We start from the raw sequence: 24,546 nt of genomic DNA on the forward strand, positions 1-24,546 counted from the left end.
GAATCTTCAGCAGATTGCAGAGGTAAGACTTTGCCAGGGACTTGTGGGAATTCTCACTCACCTCAGAGTTACAGAGATGAGATAACCGATGGAGGCTCTCTAAAACTCCTACCTTTGTGATTTTCCTGAAGTGGGAGTCTCTCCACTTTCTCTTTCTGCTGGTAGTTTATAATTCCCTCAATTAAATTTCTTTATGATTTAAATAGCTAAAATGGTTTCTATTTTCTTGACAAATTCTGCCTGACACATACATCAAAAGGGCAAAAGACATGCCCTAACAATTCACTGTCCATACATTTCTCAGGAACTATTCCCATCTAAGAATTCAGCATTTTCAATTTCTTCTTGTTTCAATTTCTTCTTATGAAATGAATTACAAAATGTAATACTCATTCATGAAATGTATTTCATTTATTTTTTCACATACAATATATTTCAAGCTTCAAGGCATCTTGATATAAGAAATAAATATATATTATATATTATATAATGTATATATTTCTATGCAGCCAGATACTGTATATGTCTCATCCTTATAATCCTAGATACTCTGGAGGCTGAGATCTGAAGAGTACAGTTCAAAATCAGCGTAAAATGGAAGGTCCATGAGTCTCTTATCGCCAATCAATATGCAAAAGGCCAAAAGTGGAGCTGTGGCTCAAGTGGTAGAGCACCAGTCTTGACTGCAAAACCTAAGGGACAGATCCAGGGGTTCGAACTCAGCATGTTGCAAGCTCGGTTGTTTTGGTTTCATTTTGGACATTCAGAGTTGCCTTCTGATATGAGGTAAGGTTTTAATTATTATTACTTTTTTGTTTGTTTCTGTGTCCAGAAATCATCTTTATTTAACAGATACCACTGAAGAACAGAGTTTACCTGTATCTATGTGCACCTGTTGGGTGGAGGTGATTATTTAATGAAAGGTAGGCAAAGAGGTGTTGTCTCCTGGAAAATCAAAATAAAGAATGCTGGCTCAGGTTGTGGCCTACTTCATCTGTTAATTATCAGTATCAGAAATTGATCTGAACTGTTCGGGAAATTGACAGATGATAAATAGCCTCAATCATTGTACATATTTTCCATGTCTCATGACTCAGAAACTATTATATTTTTATCTTCCTAATTCTAGTAGCCAAAAAATGAGGGCTGAGTCAGTCAAATATTTCCTGAATGAGTTTCAGAATGAACACTTACTCATGATAAATACCATTGTACGCAGCAGACTTGTTCTTGGTCAGTAGCAACTTGTGCCTAGATCATTACATATTTAGAGGGTTTTTTTTTAATTTAGCAGAACATGACTAAATGTTGTTTTTATAGCTAACCTGAGCCATCATAAAATCATATCTAAGTTCACTATTTTAATTTTGTGGTACTGGGGTTTGAACACAGGGACTTGTACTTTCTAGACAAATGCTCTACCACTTGAGCTATTCTCCAAGCCCAACTACTTGCATTTAAATTCTAATTAAAAAAAAAATCCAAGCTGAAAATGTCAGAGTAAACCTAGCCAGAAAAGATTTCAATGGGAAAAAATGCTTAGTAATTTCTTTAAGATGATTCAGGAAGATGATTGGTTCATTCTGAAACCTCTTTGTAAGAAAAATGCTTGCGAAAGCAATGACAAGTAAGTCTTAATGGGATTCGTGGTTTATTTAGGATGTATGCGTCCTCTAGTTTAGTCAGCCAAGCAAGCACACAGAAATAGTCTTCGTGGTGGAAAATAACTAAAATAACTGGATCTTGCTCAGGATAGATAGAAGCAGAGGTAATTTCAGCTACAGCAGCACAGAAAATAAAACAAGAATGGAACATCTACTGACATTAGACATTGCAAATTGTTGACTTGGAAATATAGGACATATTTGTTTAAATTCAATGCTACTGTGTTAATGTTCTGGGTCAAAATTTATGGAAAAGATATTCACAGAGAGAGATTTTTGTGCCAAAAGCTTATTAGCAGTACTGTTGGGAAGAATTCCCATGAGAGAGCAAAAGAAGCAGAATCGGACAGAGACATTTTCCCTGTAAATCAGTAATAACAAAGTCCATAGCCAGTCTTGTGGCAAGCTCAGAAAATGATATGGTTCATCAGAGATGTCCTAAAGAGAAGCAAAGGCATTTATGAAGCTGGAATTTATCTGTGAATTTTTATTGTCTAATATGTCAGCTGGGGCAATGAATACCATGGCCATAAAAAGAAAAATCTGGTATACTTCAGCATCCATTACAGTAAAAATAGTTTCATCCCTCAAAGACAGGAAATGCTGTGTCACGGAATGGTGAATGATATCTGGCTCTTGTTGAGTTAACATTACACTGTGTCACAGGATGAACCATGGTTCATTGTCTGGAAACTGAAAAGCTAGGACCAAATTGTAACTTGGATTTATTAGCTTCAGGCAGCAAAGCTACATAGTTTCCAAGGCCTAGTACAAAATGAAGTGCAGTCTCATGTTAAAATTGCAGGGGGGAAAGCACCATTAAATATGGGAAAGTATAAAGCCTTTTCCCCTCTGACTGTCTCTCAACTTGACAGGGTGTTTTTATCTAGTTGATATTGTTCTGAATTTTTTTAAAAAATTACAGGTAAATTTAAATCTTATATATTTAAAACATAATTATAAGAGAATTCAGCTTGTACATGACTGCGTGTTTTATTCTTACTGGAATAGTAAAAGGGTTCTGCTAACACAACTGCTTTATTTCATTTCCTCATATGCTTACATTACACTAGCCCTCTCTCCTTTCTACTTTATGGTAATTAAGGAAGGAAATAAAAGGGTGAAAAAATGCAGCAGTGATACTCTCTAGACACTGTGTTGAAAAGAAACTATACAGCTTGTGGGGGAAGGGGATAGGGAGGGAAAAACTGGGAGAAAACAAGGGAAGAGGTGACACTGTTCAAATGTACTCATTACCTGACTTATGTAACTCTAACCCCTCTGTAAATCACCTTTACAATAAAAAAATTTTTAATGCAAAAAAAATTTTAACTACAGATTACCTTGTATTTTCCCTACTTTCTTGGTTGTACTCCTGTGGTGGGGGTTTGGGGGGAGTGCGCACGTGTGTGTGTTTGTGTGTGTGTGTGTGTGTGTGTGTGTGTGTGTGTGTGCACATATGTGTGTGTGCATGTGCCAGTCCCCGAGCTCGAATTCAGGGCATTAGTGCTGCCTTTTAGCTTTTTTGCTGAAAGCTAGCACTCTACCACTTGAGATACAACTCTATTTCCAGCCTCACAGATTTTCCTCCCCTAGCTGGCTTCAAACTACAATCCTCAGATCTCAGCCTCTTGAGTAGCTAGGATTACAGGCATAAGCCACCAGCACACAGCCTAGAAGTACTCTTAAGTAAAAATGGTTGACTCATATAAGGGAATAGCATATATGAAATGATGTGATGGTATTCCTGGGTTATGTTTCCTGGAACACCATGGCCTTCTGTTTACATTTAAAGCCAATTCTGTTTTTGAACAGAAAGCTTTCCCAATCATAGCAATGACATGCTTTCCTTGTACAAGATTTGAGTTTTACTGAATCCCCACATACATCACGCCAAAATGCTGTGTTCAAATGACTGCAAGAACTGCTTTCATCTTCAAAGTTGTTCCATTAAAGATCTAGAGATATTAATGACAATCAAGCAGAGATAACGATGAAAGTAGAAGCTCACTGAGTGATTTGGTGGTTGTGATGAGTGGGCCAACTTTTAGATTTTAAAATATTTCAGAAGTGGGCCATTGATCACGAGGACAACATGAACCAGATGAACTAGTGAGAAAAGGGACTTGTGAGGAAAGGAATTGGCATTGAATAAAATTCAATCCAAAATGTTTCTTCTATTCTATCAAAATGCAATGTTTTAAGTATTGCTTATATTCCTTGAAATTTTGAAATTTTTGAAATTGACATAAATTTTTAAATAATAATAATGAATTTGTCAACTGAATTTTGAAACTAATTACATGTCAGAGAGATTTCCTCACTATATAGACATGTCACTACTGGGAGTTTTTTCATACAAACTAATGCAAAAAGCTATTTCTCACTGGGATACATTTACAACTAAATGATTAATTTCTATTGATTCATAATCCTAAGAATCAGAAGACTGTCTGACAATAAAAACATTTTAAAGCAATGCAACTAATATGCAATAAACCCCAACTTTAACTCATGTTGGACTTATGAGAGAAAATGACTGTGTGGTTTTGACAGGATACATTTATCCAACATTAAAAAAGAAAAGTAAAAAATGAAAGAAAAAAAAAAGAAAAGTTCCCAGTATTTTTTTTTGTCAGTCGTGGGGCTTGAACTCTGGGCCCTCTGCCCCTCAGCTCTTCAGCTCAAGGCTAGCACTCTACCACTTGAGCCACAGCACCACTTCCAAGTTCTGATAAGTTTTCATCTTCCAATAAAAATTAATTTCTTCCAAGGAGAAAACCTGTTTGGTTTATATTGTTACCTATGAAATTATATGTAACTACTGAATCATTGCTGTCTTATAATTCTGAACATGTTTCTATTGAATGATGAGCAGGCCATTTGAGTTCAGTAGAATACCAGGAAATGTAGCTGATTGTAAAATGCTGGCTGTGTCTGAGCATATCTAAAATAATGTGCTTTATTACTCAGTTTAAAATCCCCTGAGTCATTTACTACTTATAAATTAGAACAAGCTGTTGAATCAGAACTTAATGACTCCAAATTAAACTTATTTATCCAGTAAATAGAAAAAAAGAGTTTTCTAACATGACATATAAAATTAGACCGTTGAACAATTTCATTTTTAATTTGACAATTCTTATTTTTGATAAATTTTTAATTTGACAAATATTTATTCATAGGAATGGTAATAAATACCATAGATAAATGAAAGGCAAACTAAATGAAAACTTTTCTCTCAATGCTAGAGGCTGAGGAGGTCAAAAGCAAGGTTCTAGCAGATTCCATCTCTGTTAAGAACTTTCTTTCTGGCTTGCAAAAGGCAATGTTCTCACTGTTACATAGATGCCTGTGCAGAGAGCTCTGTGACTCTTCTCTTCTAATAAGGTTCCATTGCATTGGATTATAGTATCATGCTTATAACTTGATTTAACCTTTTTCTTTTAGAGAAAGGCTCTTTCTCCAGAGTCCTATTGGGAATTTGGAGATGATGCAAATATTAATTCCATAACTACAATTACATTAATTTATTAAATTATATATCCTTTCTCCTAATTTGTATACCTGATAGCCATTTAAGTTATTCTTAAACAGATTAGATTATTTTGGTGGTTCTCAGACTTGACTGCATATTAAAATCATCAAGAGAAATTTTGAGAAAAATACTAATGCCTGGAACCCCCTTTCAGGAATTTTTATTTAATCAATTTGGAGGGAAGTCTGTGAATATGTTATTATCATTGCAATTGATGAAGAAGAGGATGAGGAAGATGAGGAAGAGGATCATATGAGATGGTCACTTGAAAAAAATGTGATTGCATATACTTTATTCCATCATCTATACCTAAAACAAATCTGAGCTATACATTACATATTTATTATTTGACATAAGTTGTATGTACAATGAAATATTCAGGGCTATATAATTCAAAGACTTTTGATAAATATCTGTACACATATAACTATAATCCCCCCCAAATAAAGACTTTCTGTCACCAGTTATCCCCCTAAAGCCCCCTTCCAGTGAACTTCTTTCCCTCCAACTATAATTCTGCTTGTTTCCACCTAAAATTCATATACATGTCAAGACATAGTATGTATTCTTTTGTATCTGGCTCCTTTTAATAGTTTACATTTAGCCCTATTGCTGCATTCTTCCTTGTTTTCTTTTATTGCTAGCTAGCATTCCATTGTTATATATATATATATATATATATATATATATATATATAATTATGTATCCATTCTCTATATCGTAGTGTTGCTATAAACTTTCTCACGCAGATCTTTGTGTGTGTGTGCACTTGTGATTGTTTTTCTTGGGTATATATAAAGGACTAGAATCCTCCAATAGTAACATAGATTGAGGGTTTACCATTATGAGGAACTGCCAAATTGTTTTCCAAAATTATCATATCATTTTACATTCTCACCAACATTCCACATAGAAAGCCTTTGCTGCACATTCTTTTTTGACTGGCATGGCTGCTCTTTAATTTTCAGCATTTTAGTTACTGTGAAATAATCACTATAGTTTTCATTTGAATGTGTTTTTCTTAAGCTTATTGGCCATTTATGCATCCTCTATAGTATAATGTGCAAATATTTTGCTCATTCTTCAAAACTGGGTTCTAATTGTTATTATTCACTTGTCACGGTTTTAAAATAGTCTGTATGAAGCTCCTTTTGCTGTAAAATCATTTCGCTCTAGCATAGGCTTCACTTTTCAGATACATCTATAACTGATCTGTTGCTTTTGCCATATTTGAAATTCTTGCTCCTCGAATTTTCCCTAGTGTCTCTAAAGTAAGGGCTACCTTTTTCTTTTTGAAAACTTGTCTAAAAATTGTTCATTTGTTCCATCGATTCACCACTATGTTGAAGTTTGAGCGTTATTATTTTATTATTTATATTATTTTATTATTTTATTTTATTTCAATTTTCTTACCTGCAGAGTTTAAGCTTGAGTAGAAAAATGCCATGTTCTGTGTATTATATTAATTTTCAACCCAGTATAATTTAAATTAATCTAAATGTGGTTACTCATTTTGATGAAGTACTTCTGATTTAAAAGAAAAATCCTCCAAAACCTAGAACCAACATTTTTCCTCAAGTGATCTAAAATTTAGCTACCACTCATAGATGACACAACAGACACAAATTTGATTCTACTGTAAATTATCTTCAGATTATTATTACATAGAGAAGATAACTATTCAATACTTCATTCACAAAATAAAGTGTTATGAATATTTCATTTCAAAATCTTTTCTGACTTATAAATGAAAAGTCCAGAGTATACAATATTTTTACCTAGTTTCTTTACTATTCCTTCACATGTTATTACAGCATGTTAAACTAAATGAAGACATGAATGTTTCACATAATGAAAATCAAATTAAGTATAATGGAAACTAATATTGGTGTCACCATTCATAAGCAAACAATTGTAGAATCATCATAACTTTTATTGGAATATTTAACTCATCCTCAATTCTGCTTTTTTTTTGGCAGTATTAGGGTTTGAACTCAGATTTTGTGCTAGTAGGTGAGGAGAGTTCTACCACTTGAGCCATGCCCCAGCCCTATTTGCTTTTTTTTCTTATAGGGTTTTTATGGTTTTCTTGGCTGGCCTTTGGACTATGATCCATCCATCTCTATATCCTAAATAGCTGAAGTTTCAGGCCTGAACCTTACCCAGATCTGAATTCATTCTTCTCTCTGAATCCTTTCTTCACCTCAAGTCCTTCAGGCCATTAAATACTGAGCTATATTAGTATTTCTCTTAGGAGTTCTGTCTTATTTTGCCTACAATGTTTGTATCCTCTTTACTATTCCTTTGACCACTCTGAAGTATTTTAGACCCTTGCTCTTGAAAAAAAAACTATCTAATTTCTCACCTTCACACTTGGCCAATCTTCTTATATTCATCCTCAGAACCACTGCCTGCAAGATAATTTTCAAAGAAAAATTAATCAAATTCCCTCTCTACTTCTAATGATTTCCTTTAGCTCTTTCTTGTCTCTAGAACCCCAGATCCTCTAGCATAGCAACAAAATCTTGTTACAAATTATCCTGCTAATTATTCCAGTACCATTCTTATCTCCTGTCCATGGTACCACCCATATTTCATTCTAGGAACACCAACTTGTCACTTTTCCATCTATGATTTTACACAAGTTGGTATAGCTTTCCAACATCCACTTCTTTCTCTGGTGAGCTTACCTCATTTCAGATGAAGCACAGATGTTACCTCATTGTTGAGGAATCTCACATGTCTTTCTCACCAGATGTCATTACCAAGGTAATATGTCAAAATATTCATCAGATTGACAATATGAAACTAACGCTGGGTAGAAGACTCTGGTGTCAGGGATGAGTTTTTAAGACGCTCTTTTTAAGCGTGGGTAGTATGTGTTTTAATTTGACGTGCGAATTAATTAGAATACATAGAAAATATAATAATAAGTACAAGACAGAAGGATAGATAATTTTCATAATCAACATCATGAATTAGCCATGTACCTTTTTTTGATTAGGTAAGGAAATAAACTAACATTTGCCAACTGTCTTCTGAAGGTACATTTTCTTGAATATAGCTGTGCCATTTTGGCAGATAGAATACAACATGAGGGGCAAACCCCAGTGAAATCCTTTAAGGAGGATGACCATGAATATAACTGAGCTACCAAGACTGTAATGCTAACTTCTTTACATTGGCTTCCTCATTTATAAATGAGCCACCTTGGAAATAATTAAGGAATTTGAAAAATCATCTCTTATACAGACACATGCTTAGAACGTAGTAAATATTCGATAAATAATAGCTTTTGTACTCTATAACTATTGATTGGTTAAATTGTTTTGTATAAAAAGAAAGAAAGACATTCAAATGTTAGGCATTAAAGATGAAGAAAACTAAGTGTTCCAATTAAGTGGGGGAGATATAGGAAAGACTAGGTATTACACTTCAAAAAAGTAAGCTTTACCCTGTCTCATCCCAGAAGGTTTCAGATATTTTCAGCAAGTCTTCTTTTGCTAATAACTCCTTAATAAAAAGAATTCTAATAATATGGTTGCCTTCATTTGGTAAATCCTTCCTAACTATTATCCAATACTTTGGTGTTGAGGTTGAATACAATGTACCCAGGCATGTTGGCACACATCTATAATTTCAGCACCTGGTAGGCTAAGGTAGAGAGATCAAGAGCTGAAGCTAGCTGAGGCTACATAGAAAGATTCTGTCTCAAAATACCAAAAAGAGAATTAAAAAAAAAAGATTAAATACAATCTAAGGAACTACTCTGACCACATTCTGTCTTGGTTTTTCCTTGATAACTTATAATATCACCTTAAATTTTCATGTTCTCATCTAAACCTCTGGTATAGGTTGTCTACTTAATACCAATATAAGTTGGAACTATATTAACTGAGCCAGAGACTTCCAGCACTTATGGACACATTGCTTTTTAACTTATACCAGCATTGTCTACATCATTCACCGACAGGGTTAACATGGAAATAACTCAATGGTCAATGGTAAACTATTTTACCTTCCAGCTAAACAAAGCTACCCTTTAAAAAGCATCAGAATACCGAAATTACATTAGACTTGATTCAACTTGTTTCTCTATTGTAGCATAAGATTAAAGCATTTTTTCACCTACTTCCCCCACCCCCACTCCCACTCCCCGTCCTAATCCTCTATCCGGCTGATTCATAACAGCTGTTAAATAACCAGACATTTAGGTAAAGGCAAACTGAACCTATAAATCAGTGTGTGTGTGTGATATAATAACCAACTCTTTCAGGCACAGCTTTTCTCATACTGTCTTGGTTTGCTTTTCTAATGCTGACTTCAGCTGTAGCATCTGTATGAAGGGGTTTAGTGCAATTGTAAATACTAATCTCCAGGCTGCCAATGTCATTATGGAAATAGATACAACTAAAACTCCCAGTACATTCCTAGGGATGGGGATGGGAGATTTTGAGGGCATGTGTATCCAAAACTGTTACAATCTTGCTAGTTCTGGAGTCAGTATTACTAGGACATCTTGGCTATAAAAACAGAAACTAACATGAACTACTTGCTGTCAACAGAAGAGGAGAACTTTTAAGATGGCCATGGAACCTATTTTCAGGGATGCTATGGCACCTCGGGAAAAGAGCTGACACTAGAACCTTTAGAAATCCTTCAAAAATGTCCCCATTTCATCTAGGAGGGAAAAAATCAAGTTACATGAAGTATGTCAGGCTCAGGGAGATAAAGGATGCATGTTTTCTCCCATATGTGAAAGTTATATCTAAATTATAAACATCTACAAGGTCATATGCATATCCACACAAACATATTGACTAAAGTATACTGTATGCAGGGGAGGATTCCAATAGTGGAACTCCCTCCAACAATTATCTTACAGTTTGACAAAATAAATACAAGGAAGCAGAAACTTGTGGTATTAGGGGTGTGGGTGAGGTCAAGTGGAGGGAGGTAAATGGATCGAGAGAAAGAGGAAGCATGGGCAAATGTAGTCATAATATTCAATTAGTGTGTGTGTGTGTGTGTGTGTGTGTGTGTATGTGCGTGCGTGCGTGCGTGCGTGCGTGCGTGTGTGCATGCACATGTATGTATGTGAAAATGGGACTGGGAAAATTGAGGAGATGAATTGGGTTGGAAGAGATAGGAAAGAATGATGAAAGGGGCAACACTCCATGATCAAGATGCATTGTACTCATGAACTTCGTGTTGTATTGAAACCCCTTTATATAACTACCTAATAATTTTTAAAACTATAAGTAATATGGAAAAAAGAATGTCGCCATGTCATCTCTCTGTGTATATGCCTCTCAATCCATCTGTGCCTTTCTTTTGCTCTCTGCTGATCAGTTTTCTTTATGCAGAAGACATTGGCTTGTTCAGCAAGGCAAAAAAGACAATGTCTGAGGCTATATATCTAGACTATATATCTATATATCTAGACCACATATCTTAAGTGTTAACTATGTAGCTTAATTCTGATCTCCACTTCAAAGTCTGGCCTATAAGCTCACGTGGAACTTCTCTCTCTCCCTTCACCCTTCCTGCCTTTCTTCCCCCTCCTTCTCTCTTCCATCCCTCCTTTCCTTCCCATCTATTGGAAAAATGTTGAAAACTAGACATTGGACCACAACCGACAAAAACACCAAAAAAACTAGAAATTGGAGGGAAATTAGATCCAAGGTTAAAAGCAGCTCGGTCCCTGAAGAACTGCCCCCTCTTCCATCAACCTCCTCCCCTCCCACCAAGTATATGACATGACTGAAGAAAAGAAAATTCTATCCTAGTAAACTTTGTAAAGCTATTAAAAAGTAGGATTTATATTTATAGCATCTATTATAACTCTAAAGCAGGTTTCCTATTATGGAAAACTTCCATTGTGCAGCTTCAAACCTATAGTTTACAAATATGCGTCCCTTCCCACCCCTCATAACAACATTGATCAGTTGCCCTCAATTCTACACTTTCAGGAATCAAGCTGATTAAATATGACCCTTGATAAAAAGCAACTTGAAGATAAAGGCGGTTCTATCCTAATCAAAGGGGCCAGTAGAAGATTCACCCTATGAAGAGGTGCTTGTTAGAATAAAATCAAAACTTCAAAACTGAGGGTTGATTCCGTGTTACTGAGGAAGATTTAGGGCTATGTAGGCACATAGGGAGAGACAGTGCCCTGGTAGAAGTGACATCATCTCCTCTTCCTGGGAGACCACCCCTTGATCCTATCCCACCCCCACTTCCTGGACAAGTTGAGAGAACAATTCTGCAAGAGGAATGGATCTGCAAAGGGACAGGTGCCCCCTCTCCTTGGGGTGAGGTGGGCAGTGACCCAACTAGATGCCAGATCAGCCAAGACTCACCAAAAGAACTATGAGCCTACATACAGAAGGCTACCAGTTTCCAAGCCCCAGATCTCATTCTTTTACACTGAGACTATACTCTTCCTCTCTTCTTCCTCACCTAGGAGACAGGTGAATAACCTCATATGGCATAAGGTGACCTTCCCACAGGAGTCTGGCTTTGGGGTTTATACAAACTTTCTAATAGCTAAGGGGCTTTTCCTCAGTTTATCCTGACATGTTGTTCTTTCTATCTTTCTTTCTTTCTTTCTTTCTTTCTTTCTTTCTTTCTTTCTTTCTTTCTTTCTTTCTTTCTTTTTCTTTCTCTCTCTTTCTTTCTCTCTCTCTTTTTTTCTTTCCTCTTTCTTTCTTTCTTTTTTTTTTTTTGCTCTTACTTTGCCACTCTTTCCACTTTTCTTGCCTTTTAATTCTTCATTTGGCAGAAAAGAACCCAAACCCTAGATGGAAACACCACTTCTAACTTTTTTACTAGTCCTGATTAATACCCTTAACCACTTAAAATTCCAAGCTTAAGTGAGGACATTTTTAATGTCTGAATTATTATTATCTGAAACAATATTTTCTGAATATTATTAATATTATCTGAAATAACATTATCTGAAACCATCCACACAATGAAATGAGGCTCTCCATGAATCTTATGCAGTTTAGTATAATGTCCAAGATATCACAGAATAGTTGGAATTCCCAGATGGCTTGCTCAGTGCTCTAACAACAAGGATGCCATTCTGAAATATAATTCTATGTTGTGAGGAGTACACTAATGGTTCACTGGCTCAGTTGTATAATTTCCAGGATTATTATACTTCCAAATCATACTATGCACAATCATATACTAGGTATTAAGAGCAAAGATATCAAAGTCAGATTGCCTGAATATAGATCCCGATTCTACCACTTACTAGTTAAGAGATATATCCCTTAGAGTATTAGAGTATTATTGTAAGAATATTTTTAAATCACATATACAAGGTGGAAGGGATAAGAGAGGGGAAAACTTGGGAGAGAACAAGGGAGGGGTGACACTGTTCAAAAGGAAATGTAGTCATTACCTGATTTACATGTGTGTAACCCCTATATATATCACCTTACAATAAATTTTTTTGGGGGGGTCTGTTCGTGGGGCCTCAACTCTGGGCCTGGGCGCTGTCCCTCAGCTCTTCAGCTCAAGACTAGCGCTCTACCACTTAAGCCACAGCGCCACTTCCAGCTTTTTTCTTTTTGCTTATGTGGTGCTGAGGAATCGAACCCAGGGCCTCAGGCATGCAAGGCAAGCACTCTACCACTGAGCCACCTTCCCAGCCCCACAATAAAATTTTTTGAATCACATATACATGACTCTAGCACATAAGAGTGTTTAAAAGATAAACTCAACTCCTTATATTTAGCTGTTTAAATATTTCTCTACACTATTGCACTTCAAACTCCTAATACATGAGCATTAAATTTTATTGAAATTCTTGTTATTCAGAGTCTATCACATTCCCAGTCTAGCACATAATAGTTTCTTACTAAATGTTTTTAAATTAAAAATATATGGTATATAGTGCTATATAGAATATTTTATTTACTTTACAAAAATATAAATATTTTATATTTTCCTCATTTTGGGGGGGGTCCAGTCATGGGGCCTGAACTCCAGGCCTGGGCACTGTTCCTCAGCTCCTCAGCTCAAGGCTAGCACTCTACCACTTGAGCCACAGCGCCACTTGCAGCTTTTTTCTTTTTTGCTTATGTGGTGCTGAGGAATCGAACCCAGGGCCTCATGCATGCAAGGCAAGTACTCTACCACTGAGCTACCTTCCCAGCCCTATATTTTCCTCATTTTAAGGTCTTCCTTTTATTACTATTATTAAGGATATCCCTTCTTAGGCCATAGAATTCCTTTCTAAATGGCTTTAAGTTATGGACATTCTACTTCCCAGGGCTTCTATACCATGTGACTGTAGACATTTGGGGAGCCATGAAGCTCTTTAATACTGTAAACTGATGCCTGGGTTTTCCTCAGTCCTATTGAATTAGAATCTTGGGCTTATGTAACAGAATGTTTTCTGTTACATAAGGTAGAAGCCAGGGTAGAGAACCTCTATTCTAATTCATGTTGCAATGATGTATTAAGTATATGTTTCTTTCATTCTTGTAACATAGGTTTCTCATCCTTCCACTTGGTCGGCATGGTTATTAGGACAGGGTATTAGTCAGGGTGCTCCCCAGAACCATAACCAACACATACAGAGGAAGAGAAAAAGAGAGAGAGACAGAGACAGAGACACAGAGACACAGAGACAAAGACACACAGAGAGAGACACAGAGAGAGTCAGAGAGAGACAGAGAGAGAGAAAAGGAGTGAGGGAGGGAGAGAAATCACATAAAAACCTAGAATATTGTTTAGCAAAAAAAAATACAGTTAATTGTAGCCTAGCCAAGCTGACATATAAAATTAACTGCTACCAGCGCATAGAATCACAATTTTTGTTGATTCCTCTGCTTTTTAAAGTGTTTCCCATCACATCTATTAATATGCCCCAGGATGATTTACATTACAATAATCTTTTTCTTCAGAAAAAAGATAGGACAGCAATCCTAAAAGAAGTGGGAAGCAAACCTGAGGGGTGAGGGTTAAAAATCTGACTGAAAGTACAGCTATTATAATAGCCTGGGGAGAATTTTGCATGGCTGCCTTTATCTGCACAGTTCTCTTGTTTCCCATTCAATTCCCTGTGAATGTCTCTTAGAAAAACTGAGCTACTATGTCTGTCAAATGAATGTACACATTCATCCATTCTTATGGGAATTACATCCAGGAAATCTAGATTAATCCCAGATCAAAACTGCCAATGTAACCAGAAAGATTCTCCTCTGCATGTAGACACAATAACTATATCAACATTGCACTTTTCAAAAATTATGCTTCCAAATCTTGACACTAGCCAGAGTCCTCAATATAAAATTTATAGTGTGCTTTCCTTGCATGGATGAATATTTTAGATTTTAAAACACCTGTATAATCTATGGTTCTGAGGTCAAAATTATTTCAGGAAATACTACTGCTAAACAATGGCTTTTAGTTAATTTAAAAAATGGTTAGAAGGTTAGAAGATCCACATCTTCAGAATAATTGGAAATGTCCTCAGTTCATTTGACTCCAAGCATTTGAAAACAAGCCCTGTGTGAAAATTTTGTAAAATGAGTTTTGTGGCCAATCCTGCCTTCTTCACACTCAAAATCAAAAAGAAATACAGTCTTTAGAATTACTAGAGTTATTAAATAGTCAATAATTTTTGGCTTATATCTCATATATCTGTTAGATAATTCTTATATCGTTAATATAGAGGGTCTTGTTAAATTAAATGATTTATAGATTTGGTTAGTTCTATAAAATTTTAAGTGATCTTTTCTATAACAGTTCTTAGTTTATGTATCTGTGTATTGAATTATGCATCATCTCTATAATTAAAGTAAATGACTTATACTACTAATAAACCCACTTATTAAGAGAATAATTACTAGTTCCAGAATTAATAAAACTATCACAATTTAGGTCCTACCTGCTACTTTGGCTAAAGAGGCATGTAATGCCTGCTCAAAACTAAAAAGATATCTCCTGCTGACTAAAAAAAATAGGAATATGCTTTGAAAATTAAATCATAATCCCTTCTCACAAAATAAAAATTTTGTATATATTTGACTCCAAATGATTTAAATTTAGGCATGATTTTATAGATGTCACTAGATACTGTTGAAGGATAAGGAGTAATCTTGATGGATTAGGAAACTATTGATTTCCCTAAAAGTATTGCAAAATACTGGGATTGAAATGCAAAACTATGTGCATCAAGTTTGCCTTAAACCTGAGAGTTGGAGGAGATTTACATGGGCATAGCATAAGCTCTAAGAATGTGTGACCAGATCATTTTCAAGATCCATTACAATATGTGTTTATGACAAGAAAAAAAATGTTGTTTTAAATTTATAAAATTGCTTCATTTCCCCCTCTGCCTTAACTTGTAAAGAGAAAGATTTCCCACTGCTCAAATGCATTTTCAGCATGCTGGTAAAGGGGAACTTAGATGTTAATAGAAGCAAAAGGTGTTGACTTACACACTAAAAAGCTGAGCCAGAAAGCAAAGGGGAGGGGAATAAAAGTCAATCAGATTACGTTTGTGAACATTGTTTAAGTCAGTAAGAAAGGAAAGATAGGTGGGAACATATGGAAATAATTTGGAAAAAGTGAAAGTTAAGAGGATTTAAGATTTTTTTCTGCACATTTTCAGTACAGCTAAAGAATTACATTGAGTCTCAATTGTTTTGAATGTTTATATTAATGTGATTCCCTACAGAGAAGAAGCCATAGGGAGGCTAAGCTTTACTTACGTTACATTAACAATGACAATTATATTCTTTATTCAAAAATTGGAGTAATATAACTTCTCTATTTTCTCTGACATAGCACTCTAAATGGAAAGGAAAGATAAAGTTAAAGCACTCTTGTCAGAAACAACACATCTCATAATGACCTGAACATGTAATAGTAATTACTAAGGAAAGGGAAGGAACTGAAGGGAAGCTGTATTTGATCAGTGCAGACCATATGAATACACTGAAATGTAACTGCTAGTTTTCTATTGCTATGACCGAGTACCTGTGGTTACCAGTTTAGAGCAAAGAAGTTTATTTTCATTCACAGTTATGGAGGTGTCAGTCCAAGATCAGCTGGTTCTATTACTTTGAGCCTGTGTATAATACAGCACAACATGGCAGAAACACATGGTATTGGAGTTCTTTTCACCTCATGGTGGCCAGGAATCAAAAAGAGAGAAAAAAGAGGCTGCCAATATCACCCTTCAAAAGCATGCCTTCCAATAGCCTAACTTTCTCTAACTAGATCCCACCCACAATCAGATCACAATAGTGTCACAGCCTAGGGACCAAGATACACAGACATCTGCGGGACATTCAAGACCCAAACTAAAGCATCCACTGAACTCTATTTATGAACAATGAATGTACCTTATACAATTTTTTTTAATTCAGAATCTCAGATATTGTCCCAGAAACACTAAATTAGAATGCACATTTAACATGATCTTCAGATGATTTGTACACATATTAGAGTTAAGAGGCACTATTAAAACCATCACAGCATCTCTTCAAATGAACAAGTTACAATGTATATTAGAATCATCAAGGTTATTTACTGCATATGAATAGCCTGGATTCCCACCACAGGCCTTCAAGTCTAAACTCATGAAAGTGTGCTGCCTGACTGTGATACACATCAAAGCTAGAGGTGTAAGGTACTGTGCTATACCTCTGATGTGTTCTGATATTTTTCCCTGTCCATTTTTCCATTTGTATTTAGATCTAAGCTCATAACCATGTGCTACACTTACTTGATGATGGCAGCTTTTCTTCCTTGGTGTCAACTAGTATTCTGTCCTTTTAAAACCTAAAAATGCTAATCACATTTGGAAATTTTTTCTGGGCTAGTTTAATTGGTAATTCCCAACTTCTTATGTTGCTATTTAACTATTGGATAAAAGTAATTAAACACAATTAAAAAGGATAATAAAATCCTTTCCAAAAGGACTCTTTGTAGCTAATTCTACCTTTTACAGGTAATACTTTTGTTTTGCTTGGGATGTTTTAACTTAACAGAATATATTTTAATTTATAATACAATGCTTAAGGTTTTCAGCATATTTTTTAAAAAGAACGTTGCCATGCCAATGGCAACACCTATTCCTAATACCTTCTCTACCACCTGTCAGCTACTGGCCTTAGATGGATTATGCAACATTCCTAAGCCTCCTTGCCTCATCTGTAAAATGAGAATAATGACTCTGCCTGAAGGTTGGGCATTGCTCCAGCTTGTCCCTTGAGATCTCTTCCAACTCTGAGGTCCATGATTTCCTAATTCCACCAAAGTTAACAAACACAGCAATGATCATCATATCATGTTCTACATCTCTAGCTTCTTTCTTTTTCTCTTCAATCTACCATCTCCTTTCAATCACATGTATTATCTTCTCCCTTTTACTATCTCTAGCAGAAATGAATTAGAACATTCTTATCAGAGAAACTTACTTTCACTGTAACTTTAAAATATGCTTGTATTTAAGACAATTAACTTGTCATAGTTAAACCACCATGTGTCTATTAATTACCCAGGTAAGTGGGTGCAGGTAAAATGTATGGGTGTGGATAAAGAGCTTTGCTTGGGAAATTTAATAGTAGCCACTTAATTTAACTACCAACTGACCTCATCCAAAATGCATGAGAACAAAATGGCAAGGTGGAGTTTGGCAGGCTTCACCATAGAAACATGTCAGCAAATATTATTAGGGAATGAGAAAGCTGTAAGATTCGGCGAGCTTACTGGAACATTTCAAACTGGACAGATAATTCTGTTAGATATATACATATAAAAAAAAACCTAATTTCACCTATAATTGAAAAATTCTTATTGAGCCTTTGAATACTGCATTTAAGCATCTCTCATGGTACACAGCTTACAAAGGATTTGTTAGAGTTGTATCTTGCTATACAGATATATGACAACATAATATATTGGCTAAGAGCAGAAGCATTAGAACTTGACAAACCTGGGCATGAATCCTGGAGTATTTGTCATCGATGTAACACTAGGCAAATACCAAGTTTCCTGGAAAATAATGACTAAAGAAAATGATGTATGGAAGTCATGCATTCTTCCAGTTTCCATTGTGAGATTCACTGTAATATTTACAACATGCACATAATGTCCTTTGATTAAATTCTCCCCATCTATATCATTCTTTTGGGGAAAAGAGTAGTAGGGGTTGAACCCAGGGCCTTGTGTACTTGTTAGGCAGGATCTCTATCATTTGAGTCATACCTCCACCTCCCCTTTCATTCTTGTAGTAAGTAAATGTTTATTATGATCTCTCTATATGTCAAGCACAATGTAAAGGCTTTAAGAAAGGCAGGAGACCAGCTAGACAAGCCCCTACTTTCATTGAGATGGCATTCAAGTGGCCTACCACAATTCCTGCCTTAAAGTAATCGCTTAACAGTTAATAACTATTATCATTGTTACTGTTGATTTTATTATTGAATGTGTATACCTCCAGATACTCAGGTGGCAGGGTGGAAGGCTCATGATTTGAGGCCAACTCCAGGCAGAATGTTAGTGAGACCCCTTTTCAACTCAAATTGCTGGTATGGGAGTGCATATCTGTCATCCCAGATAAGTAGGAGGTGCTAGGTAGGAGGATTAGAGTCCAAGATCAGCCCCAAGCAAAAACATGAAACCCTATGTGAAAAGAAAATGAGCAAAAAGGATTTCAGTGTGGCTCAAGTGGTAGAGCACCTGCTTAGCATGTATTAGGCTCTGACTTAAAATCTCAGTACCATAAAAATAGATAAATGAATAAATAAGTAAAATGTTCTATAATTTGAGGTTTCTTTTTCTTTGTTAGGAGCAAACTCAGAATATTGTATATTCTCAAGTGGTCTACACTAAGCTATAATTCCAGCCCTTAAATGTATATTCCTTTGATCTAAAATTCAATGTTAAACCCTGAGTGCCACTAAACATTTTGTTATACATCGATAGGAGCTCCTTTCATACAGTGCAATTTGCACAACAACATTTGTTCTTGAAATCTTTAGGTCATTTCTAATCTTTATAATATATTACTGTATGTTATTCTGGCCTTCTTTAAAATATATTTTATATAATTAAAGGAAAACAAAAACATTAAAGTCATGTGTTAGAAGCAATTTGAGCTAACATTCCTGCTTTTGAAGGGTATTGTGTACTTTTGCTTCTTACTTCCAGATTGTTTTGTACTCCTTTTAAAAATATTTTTCTAAACAGTTGGTAAAAATCTTCCATGTGGGAATACCTACAATTATAGCAGCTGGTGTTTATATCAATTGACAAAGCTGAATTAAACAATTATTATCTGTATTTCTATGTGGGTAAAAACAGCAAACCTTTTAAGAAAGCACTGGATTTTAATGACACCCAACTTGTTGTTGATCATATCTTCTTGGAACTCTAGCACTTGGAATCAAAACTACCTATATGAAAAGTGATGTTTAAAATTGTGTAGAAGTTTAAACAAACCTTTTTGAAAATGATTTATAAATTTGATATGCTAGGTAAGCTGGCAAAAGTCTCAGAAATTTTCACATAAGATCTCTGATAAATTCTTAGCACTGAAAAATTACTTTAACAACTCCTACCTTTTATGTTTAAGGAAGGAAGCCTAAACAAAAGAAAATTATTTTGAAAAATAAAAAGATTTACCTCAAATTAAAGAACTTTTTATTATTTATCACATCTGTTTTGTTTTTATACATATTTGATTTTAAGCAGCATTATTGATTATTTATAAAAGTGGTAGGAATGAAGGCAATTTTATTCATTCCTTTCTAGCTTCATGGTAAATAAAATCCATTATATTAGAAATGGTGAATGGTGAATAAAGTATTTTCCTGATTGCATTATCTCAAAATTTAAGTGTACAATCACAAGATGCCAAGTGTCATGGGAGGTTAAGTCAGTGGTCATAGGGATTTTCAGCTTCTCTAGCCCTACGGAGAATCCAAAAGCCCTCTGTTACATATACAATGACTGACAATCAAAACTTAACTATATATAAAAAGACAGTGAAGATCATTCAAAGCAGTCAGGAATAGAACATGTAGAGAAAAAAGCTGGCTGCCCAGCTAAGCAGTACAGTACTCCCCTAGCAAGCATAGACCCTGAGTTCAAATCCCAGTATCACAAAATTAAAAATTAAAAATTTTAAAGAATGAAAATAGAAGATATAGAGAGAAGACAAATGTATTTCACTGAACCTCTATTTATTTTATTTATTCCCCATAGACACAAACACAACCCAGACCAACAACACCATAGGAAAAAAAGTTTTTGAAGGTCTGTGGCAGTCTCAAAGGGGAGAGGGAGATAAAAATGTATTTCAGGGCTACAGAAATTAGTTATTATTTAAGGGATGAACAGTCTTTTAAAAATGGGTCCAACATCTAGCATTGTACTTCTAAAACATTTGTCAATCTTTAACTCAACATTGGTAATAAGGAGACAAAAAATGTGGTTCATATGGTATAAAGAGATACTACCTGGTAAATATGTCAATAACTTATTTCATAAGTTTAAAAGCTAGTGCTTAGGAACAAAGGCAAGTTATAAATATACTAATCTTCCCAAATTCCAAAATCAAGTTTCAAAACAATTTAGTCTCTAATTTACTCAAGGTATTTTCATCTCCAATAATTTTTCATAGACAACATTCAATACTCAAATCAAAATATAGGCATACCAATGATAAGATTATTTCTTTGTTGCTTTGTATGTCCCTTCCCCACAGTATAACCCCTGCTTTCACTGTATTTGATGTCGTATAATTTGTGGAGGGGAAGGGGAAAAAACAAGTCGTTTAAATAAGGATACAGGTGGACTTGTTGCAACAATGAGAAGTACAAGTTGTCATGTCGAAAACGAACTTTACAACTTGGGGGGGGGGGAGGGTTGGGGGGTAGGGGGAGGATGGGAAGGGATGGGAAGGGTAAACAAAGGAGGAGGCTACAATGCTTGATAAGAAATGTACTCACTATCTTGCCCATGTAATTGTAACCCCTCTGTACAGTATTTTCACAATAAAAAAATTAAAATTAAAAAAAATGTAGGCATACCTATGCAAAGAATCAAACGATTTAAGCCAAGAGCAAAACTAGACAATGGAACCAGAGCAATAAATCAATCAAATGCTGAAGTTATTAAACACAGATTTTAAAACAACCATGATTAATATCTTCAAAAAGAGAGATCTTCAAAAGAGAGCACTTCATCAGAGAACTCTAGTCTTCTTTTACCAAGCAGTCAATTGAAAAACACCCAACAGTGGACCCATCAGCTGCACTGGACATTGATCAAAATGAACTAAGCAACTCAATGGCAGCGATGGGAGGGAGGGAACAGCTGTCACTGTGCAAAAGGAAAGGAATGTACACATCATCTGATGTGGAAGAAATAACTGTATTGTCAAAGCTCATATAACTCATAAACTTTATAGACCATGATAGACAATTTGCCCCATGAAAGTTAGAATATGTTTGTGAATTTAACTAAGCTTCACTATCCCATAATACTGTAAAATTTATGAAATTATGTAATCACTTAATCACAATAAAGAATTTGCAAACACATGAAATTATGAAATGTAAAAACATAACACCACTAATTAAAATTCAAATACAAGAAATGGGATTATATGATGATAACAGAATACAGAAGCAATTAGCTCAATTAGAGTTCAATAGAAAGTACAAAAATTGGTGCCCAGAAATACAAAAGGAACAAAACTACAGTGACAAAATAAACAGTTAAAGCACAAGAGGCATACATGTAGCACTCAGAGAAAAAAATCTAGCATATATCTAAGCTTCCAGAAGAAGAAAACACTGAGCAAAAACTTTAAGAAACTGATGAAAGGAAACAGAAATTTAAGGAACTCTCTGTGCCCCAAGTAAGATAATGACAAAGAAGACCATGCTTATACCTATTACAATAAAATTACTAAATGCAAGAAACAAAGGTGAGATTTTAAGAACACTTAAAGGGAAAAGCACATTATCTTCAAAGTAATAACAAAAACCCAACAGCTCACTTTTCACATTTTTTAAAGAAATATTGCAAACTAGAAAAAAAAGAAACAGTATCTCTAAGTTGTTGGAAGAATGTAATTCAAGACAATATGAGGAACACAAAAAAGAATAATATATAGGTAAATTTAAATGCATATTACCTGCAAAAATAGTAAGAACTGAAATAACCACAAACTACAACTTGCAGCTTGAAAATCATCATCCCAGTCTTCTGAGCCATATGCTATGCTAGTTGTTTGTCTGTGATGAAGATGAACTCAAGATCTTGTGCATGAGCAGAGCAAGGGTATCCAGACACTCTGGAGATACAAGAAAGACGTTCTTAAGAAACTCGTGAACATCAATGATACCTGATATTCCAGTTATTAAATTCTTTGCTGCTGGCAAATTAATCTATTGTTTCTTATATTCCTTTCCACTTCTCTAATCTAGATGTGTTGTTTTCTTTGACATAAGGATGCCAATCCTCTCTATCTCACTTCTCAAGCTTTATTTATTCAATGCTTTGGGGGTATAAACTTCAGTTTATCTATCATTTAAGCCTTCTCAGACCATGACCTATTGCTATTCTTGATATTCAGCCCAAACTGCAAGTATTTCTGTTCATAAAGAGTGTTTATGAGATCTTTTCTCAGAATTTTGGTTTTTCAAGAACGTTCTTGTTTACAAACCTTTCCCAGCTAAAGTGATATGCTAATGTTATAGAAGCAAAGCCGCAGAAGTGGAATTGAGATGGGTGTCCATTCATAGCTAGCATACAGTATGCAGCTGTAGAATACACAGTTGTGACTATGCCCACAGATAGGCCGACGGGTAAAGATAAAAGCTGCACCATCAAACCAGATGAGACGTTTTTCTAAAATCCAGCAGGTCTTCACTCTGGGCAGAGAAATGTTGCCTAGTTGGTATAAACCTGATAAGAAAATGTACCTTTAGATAGATAGATAGATAGATAGATAGATAGATAGATAGATAGATAGATAGATAGATAGATGTGAAATCATGGCTGTTCGTAACATTCTTTATTTGGAAATTCAAGATTTCAAAATACCAACATCCTGCCAGTTTAAGGGTACATTGTAGAGGGTACATTGGTAGAGGTCTCAAGGTGCTCAGCTTGAAATAAAGCAAACAAAAGCCATGTATAAACTTTGTGACCTTCTTTTCAGCTAATAAAGTGTTACATGATATAAGTTGGACCAATGAAATAAAACAGAAATCAAGCGCAAACCTCTGAGAATTTTCCCCCTAAAATAAACACTGCTTTCTCCTTCTTTCCTCCTGTTTGGAATATGGAAACAATGACTAGTGCTGAAGCTGCACTGTTCTGATATATCTAGGTGTATAACCAATGTTAGCCATTACATAACCACCAGATTGACCAGTTGGAAAGATGAACCCATGTTATTTTAACCAAAATGTTTAAGTGTTTCAGTTACATTTAGTTGAAATTTAATTGAAGAGTGATCCACCCCCTGAAAATGTAAAACACTTCTTACTATCTCTCTTACTAATGACCTACCAAGTGTTGTGTTCTCCAACAAAAGATTTGATGAATGAGTAATTGAATGAACTAAGGAATCATTCTATTTTTGGTGGCAATATATTTAAAATGTTAGGAGAAAAGCAATATCAAACACGTTGTCAGGTAATATGGATTAAAAATAGATGTCTGAACATAATCAGCCTCAGAATTGGCATTGAGACATTTCAAAAGTGGTTACTATTAAAGCTAAGCTGTTCATAAAATACATGCCTCAATTCAGCCAGCATCCTGCCTGAAAGAGGCATTAAAACTTGAATATTATACCTGTTAGAATCTACTTATTTTCTGTGATCAGCTTCATCAGCAATGGAGAGGAAGGTAATCATGGCCATGGAGATTATCAGTAGCATCAATGGTAAACCAACAGGGAAAACAGGAACTACAGTAGGGGGTTGAAAGTGCACCCCTTCCTCCTTCAAGGAAGGTCTCTGAGCAATTATGTCAAGATTAACAGATAAGGAAATGAAGATTTTTGTCTACTCTATTCAGGAACTTTTTGAGTTAAAGACCTTTGACCTCACTAGCGATTTCAGACTTCAGAAAGGTTCAAACTTTTGAAAAGTCATTTTACATTATTAGAAAGCTTCAGGACCCAACTACATCCTGCCATTTAGAGTACCTCCAGGACTTGGACTAGCATCATTGGCATCTACTGGAAATTTATAAAAGAACAGAATCTTGGGCCTATCTCAGACAACACTTTGCATACTAAAGTCTGAGATACAGTGCACCAGCAAACCCTATTGGAAAATATCTGTT

The sequence above is a fragment of the Dipodomys merriami genome, unplaced genomic scaffold (genome assembly GCF_024711535.1).
Source record: "Dipodomys merriami isolate MVZ:Mamm:240054 unplaced genomic scaffold, mDipMer1.0.p SCAF_11, whole genome shotgun sequence".
NCBI classification, from domain to species: Eukaryota; Metazoa; Chordata; class Mammalia; order Rodentia; family Heteromyidae; genus Dipodomys; species Dipodomys merriami.